This window comes from Miniopterus schreibersii, assembly GCF_964146895.1.
Source record: "Miniopterus schreibersii genome assembly, chromosome: 11".
Taxonomy (NCBI): Eukaryota; Metazoa; Chordata; class Mammalia; order Chiroptera; family Miniopteridae; genus Miniopterus; species Miniopterus schreibersii.
Genome location: NC_138111.1, coordinates 11,107,548 through 11,126,236, shown reverse-complemented (window position 1 = coordinate 11,126,236; position 18,689 = coordinate 11,107,548).

Sequence of the window (18,689 nt, the reverse complement as noted above, 5' to 3'; positions counted from 1 at the left end):
CTGACACTTGCTTAAAGAGTAGCACTTAGAACTTACATGTTCTCACCAAAACAAACAACAAAAAAGATAAATCTGTGAGGTGATGGTTAATTAACTGGATGGTGGGAATCCTTTCACAATCTACCCATGTATCTAATCACCATGAGGTACACTTTCAGTATCTTACAATTTTATTAGTCACTCAGTAAAGCTGAAAAACATGTAATGGAATTGATGGTAGGCAGATACGGCGCTAACCATGACTTTGTATTAGTTGTCTATTGCTCCACAATAAAACAATGTAAAACTTAGTGCTTAAGTGATGGCAAATGTTTTTATCTCTCCTAGTCTGATAGGTCAGGAATTTGGGGTGGTTCCTGGCTCTGGGTCTCTCATGAGGTTGCAGTCATATGATGGACAGAGCTACAGCCATCAGAAAGCTCGGCTGGGGCTGGAGAATCTGCTTCCAAGGTGATTCACGTGGCCAAACAAGTTTGTGCTGGCGGTTCCACAGTGCAGCTTGAGTGTCCTCATGACATGACCACTTGTGTACCCCCAGAGCAAGTGACCTGAGAGATCCAGGTACAAATGGCAATGTCCTTTTTGACCTAGCCTCAGAAATCTCATCTGTCACTGCCTCTTCTAATTAGTAATATAAATCAACTCTACTTAGTATGGGAAGAGATCACACAAGGGGGCAAATGCAAGGAAGTAAGACTGGCTACCGCACTGTGATACACCAAGACTGAGGTTTGAGAAATGCTGCTCAGGCCTAAAGTTTCAATTCTACAGAGAAGGCAACTGGGCATCAGAGAAGGGAGGTGATGGAACCAAGGCCAGACAAGCGTTCTGGGCAGAGCCAAGGTTAGGATTAAGAGTGTCTGGTCCCCAACACAGTATAATTCCCACGATATTGCAAATGCTGATGCTGCCTTTGGCCTTTCCAATTTTAGGAGAAATCCAGTCTTCTCTCTGGGCAACAACCCCCTACAGGAAGCTTATGCTGCAGCCAATTACCAGGCTTTCAGAGTCCCCATCTGGGGCTGGGTCCAGGCATCCCTGCTGATTTTGAAAACAGTAAATCTGGAGTCAAGCATCATCTTCCCCCCACACCTCCAGGGTTGCAAGCTGACTGTCCACAGGCTGTGTTCAGCCCACAGATATGTCCACTTGGCCTAAACAGGACATTGCTAGTTTGTTTTTGTATTTTTTTTAATGAGTTGCTAATTGGATGTGAAATCAGGGTATTTCATAAAAATCTAGATATGAGGCTTACCTTGAAATAATCGGAGTTGCTGACAATGCCTGGTCTATTTTTCTGCATAGCAACCATGTGCTACAGTTATGTTTGGGCTACACGTGATCTCTTGTCCGTGGTGCCCAACACAACTCTGCTCTCTTAAATCCCCTTCTTCCTCATCACAAGCCATGGAACTGACTCTCTTGACTTAACCCAACTCTCCCATTTACAGATGGGTAAACTGAGGCCTTGACAGTTGGCTGGTTTACACTCTATCCAATGGCTTCCCCAAGGCCATATGGCTGGCAAGTGGTAGGGCAGAGACTATGGTGAGTTTTGATGCCTAAGCTCCCATCCTTCCTTAATGCTCCTCTGCTGCTTTCATGGGTAGACTTTGGAATAAGCCCCGGATATTCTGAATGGCTCAGCTGATGTGGCTGCCCTCCCCTCACTGCCCTGTTCACCTGAAGAGTGGTCCCGTGTCATACAGCAGAACGGGGGATATTTCAGGGAAGAGGAACTGTATAGCTCAATTCCAACCCATCACCACAGTATGAGAAAAGATCATTCAAAGGTTTATGCATGCATCTCCATTCTAAAGGAAGGACAGCAACCAAAGGATAGCAGGTAGAGAAAACGTCAGTGCAGAACCACTCGAGTCCTGGGAAAGGATTGGCAACAATCCCCAAACATCACAGGTTTCAGCCCATCCAACCACCAGGCTCCTTGTCTTAAATCTTTCAATTCACCACTTCTCATTACTAAAAATAATTTATTTAAAATCTTTCAAGGAAGTCTCTCGCTTCCCCATTTCCTGACCTATATGAAGTCACCATCTTGGCCTACACATGAAAGGCAAGTGTTTTAACTAAATTGCATACGAAAATGGCAGAGGCAGGGAGTGAGCGAGATTTTGGCACGCCAGACGCGCCCCGTGAGGGATGGTCTGGAAAGCCGGGCCCAACAGCTGCTCTGGTGATCAATATGTAGAACTCGGATTCCCCAGCACCCGCCGGCTTCAGCCGAGGTCACAGGCTTGCGTCCAAACGCACGGAGCCACATCTGCTTCCGAGTGGGGAGGAGAGGCTTCGCTTCCGCCAGGCCCCCGAGCTCGGATCAGCTTTCACTCACAAAGCTGCGGGGACAGCCAGCGCGGGAGGGGGCCACGCTCTGCCACCCACCAGAGAGCTACAGGCACAGCAGACCTGGCGGGCCTGTGTCCTGCTCCCCAGCTCCCCAGCAACATGAAGCAGTGGTGAGGGGGCCCCTCTGTCACAGAGCATTGGATATTCTGACTCACGTCCTCTGGACCCTCCCAGTTCACACGGGGGTCCTCCCGCTCCCCCCCCCATCACTGCAAGAAGCTGTTTCCTTGATGGAAGTCACGGCTGAGCCCTGGGACTCGTCAGCTTGCTGGTGACACAGATGGATTCTCTCCTCCACATCGCAGCCACGTCGAGCGAGGGCTCGCGACAGTTGCAGCTCCCTCCATTCACTCGGTCCCTAGGGTTCGCCAGGCGTCTGTGATGTGCTCGGTGCCCTGGGTGAGAACTGAATGAGCAGAACATGAGCCCTGCTCACAAGGAGAGACAGTGAAAAAGTGCTCACCAGGAAATGAGATAAGTGTTATCGCAGAGCAAGTGCGGTGGGAGATGAAAGCACGTGGCATGAGAAACGGGAGGAAGTGGCAGGAGGGGGACGAGAGGTCAGGAGGACTGAGCACAAACAGGACAGAGGGACAAGGGTACATCGGATGGAGAAGCAGCCCGAGGTGAAGCCTGGAGGCCAGAGGAAGCGAGATGCATACAGAGCCCCGGAAACAGGGGCAGAGGCCAGATAAATAAAGGTCTTGATGTGCCCGGTAATGGGTTTTCACTCCTTCTAAGTTCAGTGGGGACGCAGTGAAGCAAACGGGGTGACATACAGAGAGTCGGAGTTTAGGGGATTCCATTAGTCCTCCCAGGTAGAAAACAAAGGGAGACACGCAGGCAGGATGGCATTGCTCTCAATTTACAACCTTGATAGAGTTGCAAAGACAACATTCAAAACAGGTAGCTGGCCTCACACCCACCGCAGGCACCTCTGTGGGCGAGAAACCGAATGTAAACAAGGTAAGGAATGGGCTGAAGCTGCAGGCCTCTGGGCCCGCCTGGCTTCCTGCCGAGAACCAAGAGGGAGGTTGAGATCCCCCTTTAATAAAAAGAGACTGAAGATTCACAGCTGCTGTGACCACCGCCTAGGGCCACAGCCACCTGACAAAAGAAGCCGGTGTGTGCAGATCCACCCCCTCAGCCAGACGCAGCTGAAACAAGCCATATGCTCCCTGACGTAACTGGATCAAAATCTCCCCACTCTGCCCCTGGAACAGGAATCTCACACAGTTGACACAAAACACAGACCCAGAGTCCATTGGAAGCAAACACCACAAATCTGGAGAAGTGGAAAGATGTCAGAACAAAACAAAACTCACTCTAGTTGAGATAATCCTATGAAACAAACTTTCCAAACACGTGAAGAAGTTAATTCTGGAAAAAAAAGAAAAAAGCCCACAATCCAATCAAAAGCCAGAACCAACTAAACATTAAAATAATGTCAAAAACATAAAAATCAAGATCAAAACAATAATCAGGCCATAAACCAATGACAAAGGGAAATTTTCTAATCTAACAAAAGACTTTCAGTGAGGAAGGTGGTAATTCTCAAAGGGAGAACGGGAACAAGGGATGGTGAGCCTAAAGCAGGAGAAATGGCAGCAAGAATCGTGAACAGAGAAAGAATCGATAGAAAATATGTAAATAAAACATTTTAATTAAAATTATTTTTAAAAACTCAATATAGGATTAATCTACATTAGACCAGAAGAATAAGAAAAAGAAAGGAAGAGAGAGAAAAATGTTAATTATAAGATGATGTCTTTTATCAAATTCAAGCTACCATCGATTTTTAAATTTATCCTTATTTTATATATTATTTGAAATATATTTTATATGTATTATATATAACACACCTGTTATATATATAAAATATATAATACATACAGGGTAGGACAAAAGTAGGTATACAGTTGTTTGTATGGAAATAATGCAATAATTGATAAATAGTAACAATGCAAGAATAAGCTGTTTCACATACTCCCAACTGTAAATGTACTTTTGCCCCACCCTGTATATGCTGGTGATTGTTTTTTGTTTGAACCTTTACTATTACAGCTGCCTTTCAAACTGTGTTACAATGCTTTTTTTAAAAAAAAATGTTTGTATTGATTTTTTTTTTTTTTTTAGAGAGAGAGAGGAAGGGAGAGGGATAGATAGAAGCTTGATGAGAGAGAAACATCATCGATCGGCTGCATCCGGCACGTCCCCTACTGGGGATCGAGCCAGCAACCCCAGCATGTGCCCTGACGGGGAATTGAACCGGGACCTCTTGGTTCTGAGCCTCAGTTTCCTTATCTGGAAAATGGATATAATGATGGTACCTCCTTAATAGTTTGTTATAAGGTGCACATTAAATACAATACCAAGCCGTGTAACACATTACAATTGCTCAACAAATGTTAGTTGGCATGATTACCGTTGCCTCTGTTCCAGGTAGAAAGGAGCTAAGTCCAAAGCAAGATCCAGTCTAACCTGCCCTCAGCCGCTCTCTGTCCAATATATTCTCACTTGCCCTAAGCCTTCTGAATTTCTGGTTCCATCTCAAAGAGCTAAGAGTTGAGCTAAGTCAACTGTTGTCTGAGTCTGCTCTCAAGGTCAGTCCAGGCCAGAAACCAGGACACACGGCTCACCTCTGCAGACCCTTCCCCGACACTCCACACGGAAGCAGTCGCTCCACAATTTTGTTTAGTAGGCCCAGTGCCAGAAGCCTTGGGGATATCTTTTAACACCATATGTCCAAGTCCTTAACAGATCCTTTGAAGTTTACAGCAGCTTGTTGGGCTCATCCTCTTAGTTTTCTAAATTAAATGTTTCAGATGCATTTGGGTGGCCAACTGTTAACCTCTCTGCACTAACAACTTGCAGGCACTGAGGCTGTGTATGGAGGGGTAGAGGGTGGAGAGTGCTGGACAGATCTGTGCCATGGGCTCGGCATCAGGACATAGTTCAATCCAAACATTTACAAGTGTGTGAGCTCAATGTAAAAGCTTAACTTTGTCCAAAATGTATGTTCCCTGACACCTTAGGAAATATAATTGAATTCAAAGCAGCCTAGAAATGCTGAAGTCCCTCACACAAACAGAGGCTAACATCCAAAGGGAAAACTTTCTATCGGCTAGGGCACTCGGTTAGTACCTTTCTGTGTATCATCTCATTAATCTTCACCACCCCCTGAAATTGGCTCTTGTCATTCCCCTTTGACAGGGGAGAAATCCTGAGGGCCGGCAGGTTTAATGGAGTTGCCCCAGGTCACACAGCTCACGAGTAGCTTAGTAGAAATGCCACATGGCTCTGATTCTAGGGCCAACATTCCTTTTCCCTCAGGAGCTTCGAGAAGAATGGATAGGGGGACCTGAGATGAGCATTTGCATGGGACTGAACAGTTGCCAGCACTGTTCTCACCGGTGTGTAATCCCCACAACAACCCTAGGGTGAGGACCTTATGGCTGTCATCACCCCATGTTATAGATGAAGAAAGAGAGGCTTGCCCAAGATGACAGGGAGCTGGGATCCTAACACAGGGTCTGGGCCCTTAGCTGCTCTAGCCTCCTGCATGTTGAGAAAGTGCAGCCCATGGCAAAGTGACCTCCACATGCGTGGCATCCAGAATCTTTCTGACATTGTCCATTCCACTGAGAATGGCACCCTTGGCTCAGCCCTGATACTCTAAATTGTAAAAATAAGCCCAAGACTTTTAGTCCGGATAGGACCCGAGACTCAGAGACAGGAGCAACTCAGCCCCGGTCAAAGGACCAGTCAGTGGCAATGCTGACACAGCCTCGGGGTCTCCTGGCCTCCAGGCTGCGGCCTTCTCCAGGGTCCTGTTCACTCTTCCACCAACTCAGTCAGCTGCCAGTGGTTCTGCAGTCACCCGGAGGAGAGTCAAGGACAGAACTGCTGCTCTGGCGTGAAGACTGTGACGGAAACCATTTCACAGGCAGGGCCGCAAGAGCCTGCCTGCCTCATCACATTTTAGCTCTGGGCAGAGCCCGTGACTCACCCAGGGCGTTTGGGTGTGTCTCTTCCACAAAACCCGGGTATCCTGGGCAGAGTCCCAGGAGAAAGACCAAAGGCTCTGGACATCCCCTGCTCCAAGGCAAAGTGGCTGCCTCTCAAGAAGTACTGGAAGGCCCTTCAAGCATCCCTCTGAGAAGCAGGGACATGAAATTGCTTGGCATTTCTCATCCAGTCATTTCAATCATGAGAAAATAATAGCTCTGGAGATGGTGTGTTCGAAACCGTAGGGAAAGAGTGAGTTTCTAAGTGAGGCCACTTTGCACTCAAATCCTATTTCCAATCTCTTACAAAAGACATGAGTCATGTAACTTGGGCAGCCCTCGGCTTCCTCGTTTCTAGAATGGGCATAATAAATACCTCTCTTGCACAGTCACAGGGGGAGGGTTCATTGAAATAAAGTATAGAAAGTTTCTAACAGAGGAAAGGCATACAATATGCGCTTAGTAAAGGTCGAATTTGTTTCCTCTGGAACCAAAGACAAAGAAAATTATTTGGAGGGTATAGTAAGCTAAATATATGACAAAAGGGAGTTTGCATGTGCGATTAAGCTAAGGATCTTGAGATAAAGGTATTTTCACAAGGGTCCTTGTGAAAGGGGCAGGAGTGTCAGAGTCAGGAGGAAGAGATTGAAAGATGCTCCACTGTTGGCTTTGATGATGAAGGAAAGGCCACGAGCCAAGGAATGCGGGGGAATCACCAGACCTAGAAAATACAAGGAACAGGACTTCCCTCTAGAGCCTTCGGAGAACTTGTCCGCTGACACTTGGATTTTAGCCCTGTGAGGCTGATTTTGGACTCCTGATCTCCAGAATTATAAAATAATAAATTGTGGGTTTTTTAAGCCACTGAGTTTGTGCTAATTTGTTACATCACCAATAGGAAATGAACACAGAGTTGTCTATCACAAGTGAAACATGGACCCTGACCTTGAGGGCTTCCCTGTACCACTGGACACGTAGTAGTTGCCCACTGTCTCAAGGTCCAGCTTCCTGGAAATATATATGGCATCACAAGTTCATCGATGGGTAAATGAAAATGATTCCTAGCTATTGCACCACACCACCATCGGTTCCCAGTAACAGCTTTATTTTATCTTCTCCTGTTACTTCAAACGTTCTCAGGAACAAGCTCACCCAGTCTCCCTTTGAAATCCTCCATGAACACACAGTTTTAGGCGGGAACTTACCAGTGCCACCGACTCTGGTACCTTAGGTGCCAGCCCAGCTTCTCACTCTGGCCCGCCTCTTGTCACCATCTTGTCCCACAAGTCCTGCCAAACGCTGTCACTGAGCTGTGGAATTAGCAGGAAAAGAAATCTTTTTGAACAAATTGCCAAATTTGGGGCCTATTCCCAAAGTTGCACAGTTTCTTCCCAGAATCCTAATGTTTTCCAAATGTAATTCCTTCAGCTTTAGTTATCGCCCCCGTGTCCTCTCAGGAGCCAGGCTGAGTAGAAATAAATCACGACACCTCCTCTCTCACCCTCGCCTCACCTCTCTGCCCCAACCCTTTCTCGCCCCCACATCAGAATGTCTCCCTCTTCCCCAGTTAATAACTGATGCACCATCCATGTATAGCAACTCTTGCAAATAGATGCTTGGAGGAATGGGTACCACTAGCTTCACTTGCCGTATGAACCCATCTGGCCTCTGCAAACACCCTATTAAGTAAAAATAGACACGCTCTGATTTGAACATGTCCCCTCACAAGGACCCAAGATTAATGTGAGGAGCTAGGTCTCAGGATTTTTCAAGAGGATCTGCTTTGACTAAAAAAATAAATTTAAAGAAAGTGTTCACTACAGATGCCCCCACATGGCCATCTCCTACTGTGCTCTGATTTCTGATTGTAGGGGAACCCAGTTGGCCCACGATGAACGTGGTGTCTCCTGTAAAAGATGATCCTAGAGCAGGAAGCAGCGTGTTAGAGGCCGCGTTGCAGAGTCTCAGTCTTCCTTTTGCACTTGGAATGGAAAAGTCCTTTAAGTGAACAGCCCTGGCAGTGGCAACACCGAAGCCTCTGTTCCTGCCAGTGAGAATGAGCGCCTCCCTACCAGAACCTGACATTTCTGTGAACTCCGGGGCCGAGGCACGCCCGTGCGGGAGCCAGTCATGTCAAAAAATCATGTCCTCTTTGTCCACAGTGGCACCAGTGGAGAAATAAGACAGGGAAATAAGGGGAGGGAAGGCCGAAACAGCTTGTAACTTCTGCTTTGGCTTCTCCCCATGAAGAGAAAAGCCAAGAGCATGATGCCACTCGAGTTCCACAGGGAGCACTGACCCCACTGTAGAAGATTTTGCTCTTGTGAAATACCCACCGCCTCTCTCTAGGGTCCCATCCCTCTCAGAGTGTTATCTGTCCTGTGTCCATGAGACTTCCCGTGGTCAACAGATGTGAGTTGCGATGACATGAGCCATTTCTCCCAGGTGCTTTGAGAGCCAGTGTGTGCCTCTGCCATGTTTTCTTTAGCCACAGAAGGGCGTGTTCCAGACTGGGCTTCTCCACCAGTCTTGAAATAAATGTTTGTTGTTGGGAGCCAATAAGATTTTGTAATCAGTTGCTATCTCGGCCTAACTTACCTTACACGTAGAGCTATAGAGAGGCCCTCCCCACCGCACACACCTACAATATCTGGCAACTTCCCTGTCTGCCTGGGTCTCAGTTCTCCCACCTACCCAGACATTTTCTGAGTGTTGACTGGGCTGCAAGCCTTGTGAGGGGCATTAGAGCTGCAATAACAAATGAGACATGCCTAGTCGGGGAGCTAGTCATGTCAAGAAATTACTGGAATAGACAGTGGTGAGTGTTTGAGGAATGTGTCAAGTGCCAAGAGGTCCCAGAATAAGGGTGATTCAGACCAGCTGAGGGGATCAGGAAGAGCCCCAGGCAGCCTCTGCAGGAGCCCTTCGCTCAGGGGCCCACCATAAAGTGAAGCTCACGCAATAGACATGTCTTGTTATTGTCCCCATTCTCTGGAACATACCCAGCTGAAAGGCAACCAAGACATCGGTGACCTGCCCAACCCATCACGATACATGTCCCAGTCAAGAAACACTACAGGAATGCAGAGGGAGGCGGGCGTCTCTTCCTCTAGGGTCTGCACCGGGCTCTTTGGGAAGGAGGCGGGATCTCAGCTGAGTGGGGAGAAGTGGGGTGCATTCTTCCTGGTGAAAGCTGGGGACAGGTCACTCCGATAGGAGGAAAAAGAATAGAACACAGAAGCCGAGGCAGGCGATCAGATCTGTCCCAGAGACAAGGCGTGCAGCAGGGACGCCTGGTTCAGGAGGGGAGCCGAGGAAAACTGGACCAAGAGAAGGGCCTCAGAGCCAGGTCCCAAACACAAGACTAAGGCCGACAGCCCTTCTGTGGCAGGAGCCATTGACATTTTCTGAATATGGAAATTGCATGATTAGAGAAGGCATTTTAGAATCATGGGGAAATGACCTTGGCTTTGTGGAGGGTGAAATGGAAGGGCCAACTGGAGATGGGACAACTATTTAGGAGGCTGCTGAATGTCCCAGGCAGGAAGTGAGGGGCCCTCACTAGGGCGGGGGAGTCAGAAGGAGAGGGTGGAACAAAAGCGAGAGGGTCGTTAAGGAGAGCTCCATCGTCAATGGTGCGGGGGTGCTGAGAGCAGCTTGGGCGTCATGGAGGATGGTGCGGGGGTGCTGAGAGCAGCTTGGGTGTCAGGGAGGATGGTGCGGGGGTGCTGAGAGCAGCTTGGGCATCACAGAGGATGGTGCGGGGGTGCTGAGAGCAGCTTGGGCGTCAGGGAGGATCGCCCCAAGAAGGCACGAACATGAATCTTGGGTAATGAACAAAACTCAGCTGCACTGAAGGGAGGGGGGAAAGCAGGAAGAGGGGACAGCATTTTAAGGTGAGGAGACTGAAGATGAGGTCAGCAACCTGCAAACAACAGTTCTGTTAAACAGGCCTGGCCCCTTGCCTTCCTGCTAAGTCCTCTTGCCTCCCTTAGTCCTCTTAAGTACCCTATTGTTCTACACTATGGCCCCATTTATAGATGAGGAAATGGAGGCTCGAAGAGATTGTATGCAGACTGGCTACCTGATCGGTGGGGTCTAGTGCAAAATGAAAACGTGGGGTTTCTTCCTCGATCATGATCAAGAAATTCAAGACAGTGACAGCAGAGCAGTGAGCCAAGGCCAAGTCCCTCTGTGCAACGAACCCTGCGTGACTACACAGGTCACACACCCGTGAAGCTGGGCCTGGCGCTATGACTGCCCTGGGGTCATTCAGCAAGAAAGGGTCATGGCCCAAAGTGAGACTGCTCTCACAGAGACTGGGAAGCGGTTGCCAGGAGGCTCGGCCGCCTGGGTCCCTGAGACACTGCTATGAGTGGAGCCCCCATGAAGATGAAAGTCAGCATTGTGCTGTTTCAAGCGACTGACATTTTGAAGTTGTTTGCTACTGAAGCATAATGTGGCCTCACTAAGGCTCAGGAAACCCTCACAGGCCTTAGGTTGTAGAGGTAGACCTCCAAGGCCCCATGGTCTTTCCAATACTTATATGTCTTCCAACTGCAGTTCGCAACCATTTAGAGAGCCACAAAACCTATGTATAGGGTCACATGCAGGTTTTTAGAATAAAAATAACTAATAAAATATAATAGAAGCTACCCTTGTGTGTTGCACATTGCAGTGCTATTTTTCATGAAACTTTTTCAGTACCTACATATGTTCAAAGTCATACCATGAAATGTACTTCTTGCCGTGGAGCATTGTCAAAAAATGTTAAAGGCCACTGCCCTACATCATGCTCTCAGCACAGGAAAGGAAAATGAGTCAAACCAACGACTTGGAGACTCATAATTTCTTTTAAAATTAACGAAAGGGAAGGAAACTTGGATCCCTAGTGCCGGCACAGCTAATGCTGCTTCGGGCTGTACGGTTTCCAAGATAGGAAGCGTTGCAGATTTTATCCTGCGCAAACCCCAGACCTTGTAACATGCCCCTTTCACTCTATGAGCCCCCACCTCCTCCGTCCTAATTCTTATTCTGCCTTAAGAGAACCATGAAGTCATCGTTTCGGATACAGGCAACAAAACTTCATTGTCTTTGCGCTCAAGCCGGCAATTCTGGGCACAGATGTGCCCACCGGAGCAATGACTAAAAAGCAGGCAAGAAGCCACTGTGTCACCAGCACTCGGCCTGAGGCCAGGCCCCTTCCTTTCTTCGAACCCATGACAGGGCTGGGCCCGTCCGAAGGGAGTCGTGGAGGAGTGCCAGCATCTGCCACGGAGGGAGACCTTCTTACTCGGGAAAATCTGCACGGTTCCTGTGCTTCGCCGCGCCGGCCGCTGTCCAGCCTGCTTCCCACACCGCAGCCGTGGGACAGAAACCCTGCTTACAGCAAAAAGAACTTAGGAAAGAACCGAGAATAGCTTATTTTTTATTACTTGCTGAAAATGCCCAGGTGTGAGCTGCAGTGGCTGTGTGGGGCTCACGTTTGGGTTTGGAGTGTGGATCTTCTCTCTGACTCCTCTCTCTAAACCCAGCAAATTGAGGCAGCAAGGACGCTGTCAGGCATTTAAGTGAGGCTCCACCCTTCTTCCGTAGGTCCTGACTTCTGGGATCTGGAGGTTTGAGGGACTCTGTCCTTGGTCTTTCTCTGGGCAGGAACCATCTCCCCCTGATGTGAGATGGTTGCATCAAGCTTGTCGAGTTTCTGCCCCGACCCTGCGTCTTGAGTCTAGCTATCTCTTGTACTTTGAGAGCACCCTCATCTTGAGCCAGGATGGTTCCGTAGCCTCATCATAGTGTCCAGACCTTCACTCTAGCCCCTCCTCGCTTCTTTTGCCGTTGTCTAGAATAGTCAGAGCATTGTCTTAAATACAGATCTCATCAGGCACTTTCTCCCTTAAAATCCTTCAGTATTTTTAATGGCGCTCCCCCCCAGGATAAAGACCAAGCCTCACCAAAGTCAGCAAGACTCCGGAGGTCTGGCCCATCCCACTCCCAGGCTCATCTCAGGCTCCTCTCCCCTTTGCCCTCTGAGGCCCACACAGCCACGCTGTCCTTTGCCCTCCGAGGCCCACACAGCCACGCTGTCCTTGCTTAAGCTCCTGGGATGCATCAGGCTCCTCCCTGCCTTGGGACCTTTGCAGCTGCTGTGCTTGCTGAGCGGAGTGTCCATTCCACTGCATGCCCCATGCTGTTCAAACCTACTCACCCTTTTGTTCCCAGCTAAAATAACACTTGCTCAAGAGACCTTCCAGAATTCCCCAAATAAACCCAGTCACTCCATATTTTCTCCCATCATCTTATGCTCTTTGTAGCTGCCTTATTATAATATATAAGAGTATGATTTTGAACGTCTCTCCCCCACTAGACTAAGCTCCATGAGGTCAATATTTGTTCACTCTTAGCACGGTGCCTGCTACCTAGGACCTAGTAAAGAAATATTTGTTAGATAAATGCTAAAGCCCTTTGAAAAGACTTGTTTGAGATCTAAATGCATGCAAAAGATTTCTTTGGCTGAGGAACTACTATTTTTCTATGAGCAAATGTCTAAATCCATCTCCCCTTTTTTCTTTGGATGCTGGAGAACTCAGAGCCACAGATAAAGGTCAAATATGTCAATTTGTGGGTACATGGGGTTTGCATATCAGTTTTTTAATTTACTTTGTCTTGGTTTCCTACATTTGTACTACCATTATTTTATTAAAGCATAGTTGACATACAATGGCAGTTATTATTTTTGCATTCAAGATTATTTTGTAGCAGTTTCGGGTGTGCAGTGTAGCAGTTAGACAATCATATACTTTACAAAGTGTTCCCCCCAATATTGCAGGCACCCGCCTGGCACCATGCGTAGTTATTACACTTTCTCAGGGTGGGCATTTCGTCATTTTATTCCACGGGAAAGGATAGCGTATGATACTGCTATGGAATAAATACCATTGCCAGCCTTCATGGTGGAATTCAAGACAGTAAGGCTTGTGGAATCCTTCAAGGAAGGAGGGGGAGATAAATATTTATCTCTTGGGTGTCTGAAGACCTTTCAGATTGAAGGAATGAAAAGGGAACAGAGCAAGTGTGGCAGGAGTCAGAAGATCTGGTGTATACGTCCTCGCTGTAGGACTCGGGCCGGTGGCTCCTCGAACGCTAGGCCCCTCATCTATGAATGAGAGGAACTCTGTTGTGCATAACACACAAGGCTGTGGAAACTCTGTGTGACAGCACTTTGTAGTCTGAAAGCAAACACGCAGGCACGCAGGCACGAACGCACGCACACCGAGAATGTATGGCTAGGATCAAGCAGGGGGGGCTTTGATGAGATCACATTTGATTTCACGACTGGCTCACGGACAGATTTGCAAGTGAGTCAAGTTTTCCACTGCTGCATTCCTTCTTCCCAGCCTCCCGTCCTGGGTCTAATCCTAGAGCTGCTCGGCGCTGTCAGGCCCAGGGATTTCCCTTCGACTTCCTGCTGTCCTCCCTCAAAACCCGTCGGTCCCATGGAAGGTTTTTCTTACATCTCCGAAGTCCTGTGGCTGATAAATTCATCTGGTAAACTAATTAAAACTAAAGGTGACTGACAATGTAGAGAGAAGGATGATTGGACGACGGGGGCTGTAACGGGGGAGGCCCAAAGAGGGGTACGCAAGGGGACAGAGGCGCCCCAAAGGAAAAGGGGTTTGCTGAGCGCAGAGGGCGAGAGGAGTTCACATGGAGGCGGAGGCCGAGAGGGAGAAGCGTCTGCGAGCAGAAGAAACCGCGTGTCCTGAAAACTGAAGGATGGGCGTTCGCTTTGGCTTCTGTTTCCACCTGCTAGTTCTGAGGCTCACGAAGCCTGTCTGTGAACGCCCCAGAGGTACTGCGGGGTGAGAGTGGCCCCTCAGGAGGCCATGGGGAGCTTCCTGAGGCAGAGTTGTCTGGCTTCACAGGGAAATATCCCAGAGGCAGGCCGACAGGTCCTCATGAGTGAGATCTGTGCCCTTGTACAGGAGACCTCAGAGAGCTCTCCTCTCTCCAGCTCATGACGGCAGGGAGAAGACGTCCCCCCAGGCGCCCAGAGGCAAGTCTTCACCAGATACAGAGTCTGCTGGCTATTTGATTGTTGGACATCCCAGGCTCAGAGCTGTGAGAAATACGATTGTTTCATAAACCACTCGGTCTAGGGCATTTTTCTTATGAGAGCCTGGGCTGTCTGAGACACTGCCTGCGATCGTGGGGCCTCTGGGGCCCAGCGCACTCATGCCGCGCTTACCACTCCCACAGTCTTCCTGTCTTACATCCTCAGATAGACAACCTCTGGATACTGAACATGGCCAGTTCTCAATAAGCAGCTGTTTCTGATAATAGTGGTAGCAAAAGAGGGTTAATTCCTTGGCATGTACCAGGCAGTTGGTTAAAGCGTTTTACATACGTTATCCCACTTAATCCTCACGTTGGATTAGGCTAGAGCAGCTATCATGCCCATTTAATACAAAGGAAAACTGAGGCTCCGATAGGTCAAGTAACGTGCCGAATGTCACACACTGGCGTGGGGGGAGCTGCACTCTAAGGCTGATTCTCTCCCACGTCAGAGCCTGAGCTCCAGCCACAACCTTGAGCTGCCTCACATATGGTCTCCAGCTCTCCCCATGGTGGGGAACACCAAGATCATGCGAAGTTATACAACTTACTCAAGGTTGCACCACAGAACACTGGCCACTGTGCCATGTTGAGAAATGCATTCTGGTAAAGGGCCCACTCACCACAGTTAGGCAATAGACCCAACTCCTCCACTCCTTTTTATAACCAGAAATGATGTGTATTTTGAATCCATGGAGTGTCTCAACAATGCCTAACACCATATGTTTCTGTTGCCAGTGACTCGCCTTTTCCATTAAGACCTACAAGAGAGCCACAAAAGCCCAGCATGTCCCAGCAGGTCCCAGCACCCAGCACTGAAAGCCCATCCCCAGGAAGGTGCCAAGGTGTCAGGAAATGCATCTGGGCTCTGCAGTTGGCTTGAGAATAAAGCGATGTGTGGTCTGGTTCTCATCTCACCACATTCTGTCAAAGTACATAACTTGCAGGTCATGCCCATGAGGGGCATCTGGACTGTGTCACCGCCCCCATGATCTATGCCAGTCTGGACCAGCTGTTGGAGTCAAGGAACTTTTGAGTTAAAGTGCAACTTAGCTATACAAATTGATGGAGTGACGGTGGAGAACACAACATTATCGTCACTGAAACTTTCTGGCTCTGTCACATGGCAAAGCCTCAGTGAAAGACTTTTCATTCATTCTCTCAGTAACCACAACACCCTTAAAGAAAACAAAATGCCTCAATTTTACCTATGAAAACAATGAGCCTTAATTGTTTGCCCAATAATTCCAAAAATAATAGGAAACTTTTCTTTAGCCAGTGGTTCCAACTCCCTATCTTTACTGTCATTTACAAGCCCCCTCCTCTCTCTTCAAAGTTTTGCCCTGGCAGGGTGGGCATTGGGTGAAAGACACAGGCAGACACAAGTTTGGAAAAGCCATTCTTTACCGAGGACAGGTACTCATTACGTATCTTCTGAGTTAGTCCTCACAAAACTATTATCAGTTCCTTTTTATAGACAAGGACAGTGATGCTCAGTGGGAGTAAATGACTTGACCAAGGGACACATCTTGTAAATGGGGCACTTGGGCCCCTCGGACGCTATGCCCTTGCTTTTTCCAGTCCCCAGGAGAGCAAACTAACAAGAAGACAAAAAAAAACAACAACAATAAGCTAGATCAGGGGCCTGAGTGATTCACCAATTAGAGGATGTATCTTAGTTTTCTATTTGGTAGTCTTTTTCTACTAAGATGTCTCTCTGAGAGTAAAAGCAGAGTCTTAACCTGGCTCTTTGTGTGCTCAATCCATATTTGTGGATATTTATGTCCCTAACAACAAATGAGGTCGTTGTCCCTGTCCTGGGCTCACTCCCCCAGTGGCCTCTGCAGATGCCAAGCCCCACACATGCCAGTAGTCCATCCCTGCAATGGTGTGTGCCAGACCAGTGCTGGCTGACAACAAGAATCTCCCAGGAGTCTGGGCCAGCAGCCTCTCTGTCCTGGGAGAACTCCCCTTGGGCAGCATGAGGAAAGACACAGATGGTGAGATCTGTCTTTGTACCTCCTGAAAAGTCACATCCAACCAGGATCTTCTTGGCTCTGGATCCAGGTTCCTTCCCTCAGTCTCCCTTCCTGGATCAGGCGGAGATGAAGTCACCCTCCTGCGGCTCATCTCTGGCAACTCAGCTCAGCCCACAGCTCTCCCACGCTAGGCAAGGGATGACTGGCCACTAGGAAGAGGAGGACTTGGAGGAGGTAGACCAGATGGACGGAACACAGGTATCCCTGCCTTGGCCCCTTGTGGTAGATAGTATTACTGTTCACTATCCAGTGCCCTTCACCTGAAGGATTATACTATACCCTCAGCCTGTTCATTTTGGCAGAGTCATATGATGTTCTTTGGCCAAGGAAACATAAGCAGAAACGACATATGTCACTTCTAAGATGAAGCTTCTAAAAGTCAGTGTATGGTTCCTGAGTTCTCTGTTCCCTCTGCCGATGCTCCAGATAGAGGCTACTCACTTGGCTTGGGTCCCAGGCTGAGGTGGAGGTGGAGCTAAGCCACAGGGACCACATAGCATGATACAGAAATAAACCCTGTGGTTGAACATTGAGATTAGGGGTCATTTGTTACCTAAGCATAACCTAAATTACCCTGACTATCTCTGACTCCCTTTTTGCCCCCCTTCTCCACCCCACTAGGGTTAGCCATGTGCTACCAATCTAGGACCCCTGAAACAGCCCCCGGTATGTTTCTATATCTTAGCATGTTGGAATGTGTGTATATCTGAGGATCTACCCACCAGCCTTCATGTTCTAGGCTTCATAATCTGTACCTATACAGTTCCGAAGCATATGGGCCTCACTAAATAAATGTCTGTTGAAATAATCTAAAGTTACTTATTCCTGCAATTAATATTGTGTTATCCCTTATTTGAGCATCACATACACTTGGCTAAAACTAGAGAGATAAAGTAAAAGCCAGAGATGCCTTCACAAAGCTCTGAGGAGAGCAGAGGTGGTGTGAAAGACATGGTCGGTTGGCTAACCTAACACATTCCTGGTGGATTTCTCCCTCGCTTATTTCCTCCATAGAAGCTGGAAAAGCAACCAAAAGTGGTCAAGTAATTTGGTTCCGGACGATGAACTACAAGCGGAAGTTTGCTGGATATTCTAGGAAAACATTCACTTTTCTGATAAAAGGACTGAGTACAGATATCACCCCCCACCCCCCATCTGTCTGATCTGAAGATAAATGAGATGCCTGGACTGGGACTCCCAGTGTGAGAGGGTTGGGGGCGGGGGTGCAGGCACCGGCCTTGCTTTGTTAATGCCCGGCTTCCTAATTAGGTGCAAAAATAAACTCAGAGTTGTTTTTCCCATTATTAGATTTTCTGTTACTGGCATCCAAATATATCCTAAGCGACACAGGAAATAAGTTGTTTATTTTTGGAGCATCAACCTTTGCCATTTGCCTTCATTATCTAACTCTTAATGACACTTCAAGACTCAGCTCAGTCACTGTGTCCCTCCTAGAGCCTAGTTTGTATATCAAAGCACAGCCCTTGAATCCATTAGCATGGATCAGTGAAACAAGCCCATTTCTATGTGGATATACTTGCCACATGACTTTCCTATGAAGAGCTAGTTTAATTATCCCTACACATCTTCCTAGTGACAAATTCTGCCCAGATCTTTGATGTCTACTAGATGTCCCCAACTAATCTACTCTCTGGATTGCACATTTTAAGCTTCCCCCACATCAGAACTTGAGTATCCCTTCTGTAGACGGCCAGCAGCCTGGCTATAACCGGGGGCCAACCTGGGATACCAGGCCAGCAGAGACATCTCCAGGATCTGTCACATTCTCCAGGTTGCTGGATATATTCAGACCCAAAGACAACTGTGAGGATGGTTCTTAGTTGTACACTGCTGCCCAATTCCTGAATATTTCCCCCAAGGATTATCTCTCTCCAGTTCTTACCCTTGGCATCAAACTTGGACTAAATATACCCCCCTGCTTCTGCAAAGGCTGTCAATTACAATGCCCTCTACCTTAGCAAACCTTCTCCCAGCTGGGTCATCACAGAAAACCATCCCATGTCTCATTGTGTGAAGTGGTCTTGGGAACTCAGGACCTACACTCCAACCCCTTGCACAGTAGATATAGAACAAAGAGAGGAATGGCACATAAGGGGGGGGAGGGATTGTAAAGACATCTTCCAGAACCTTGTGTATGGAAATC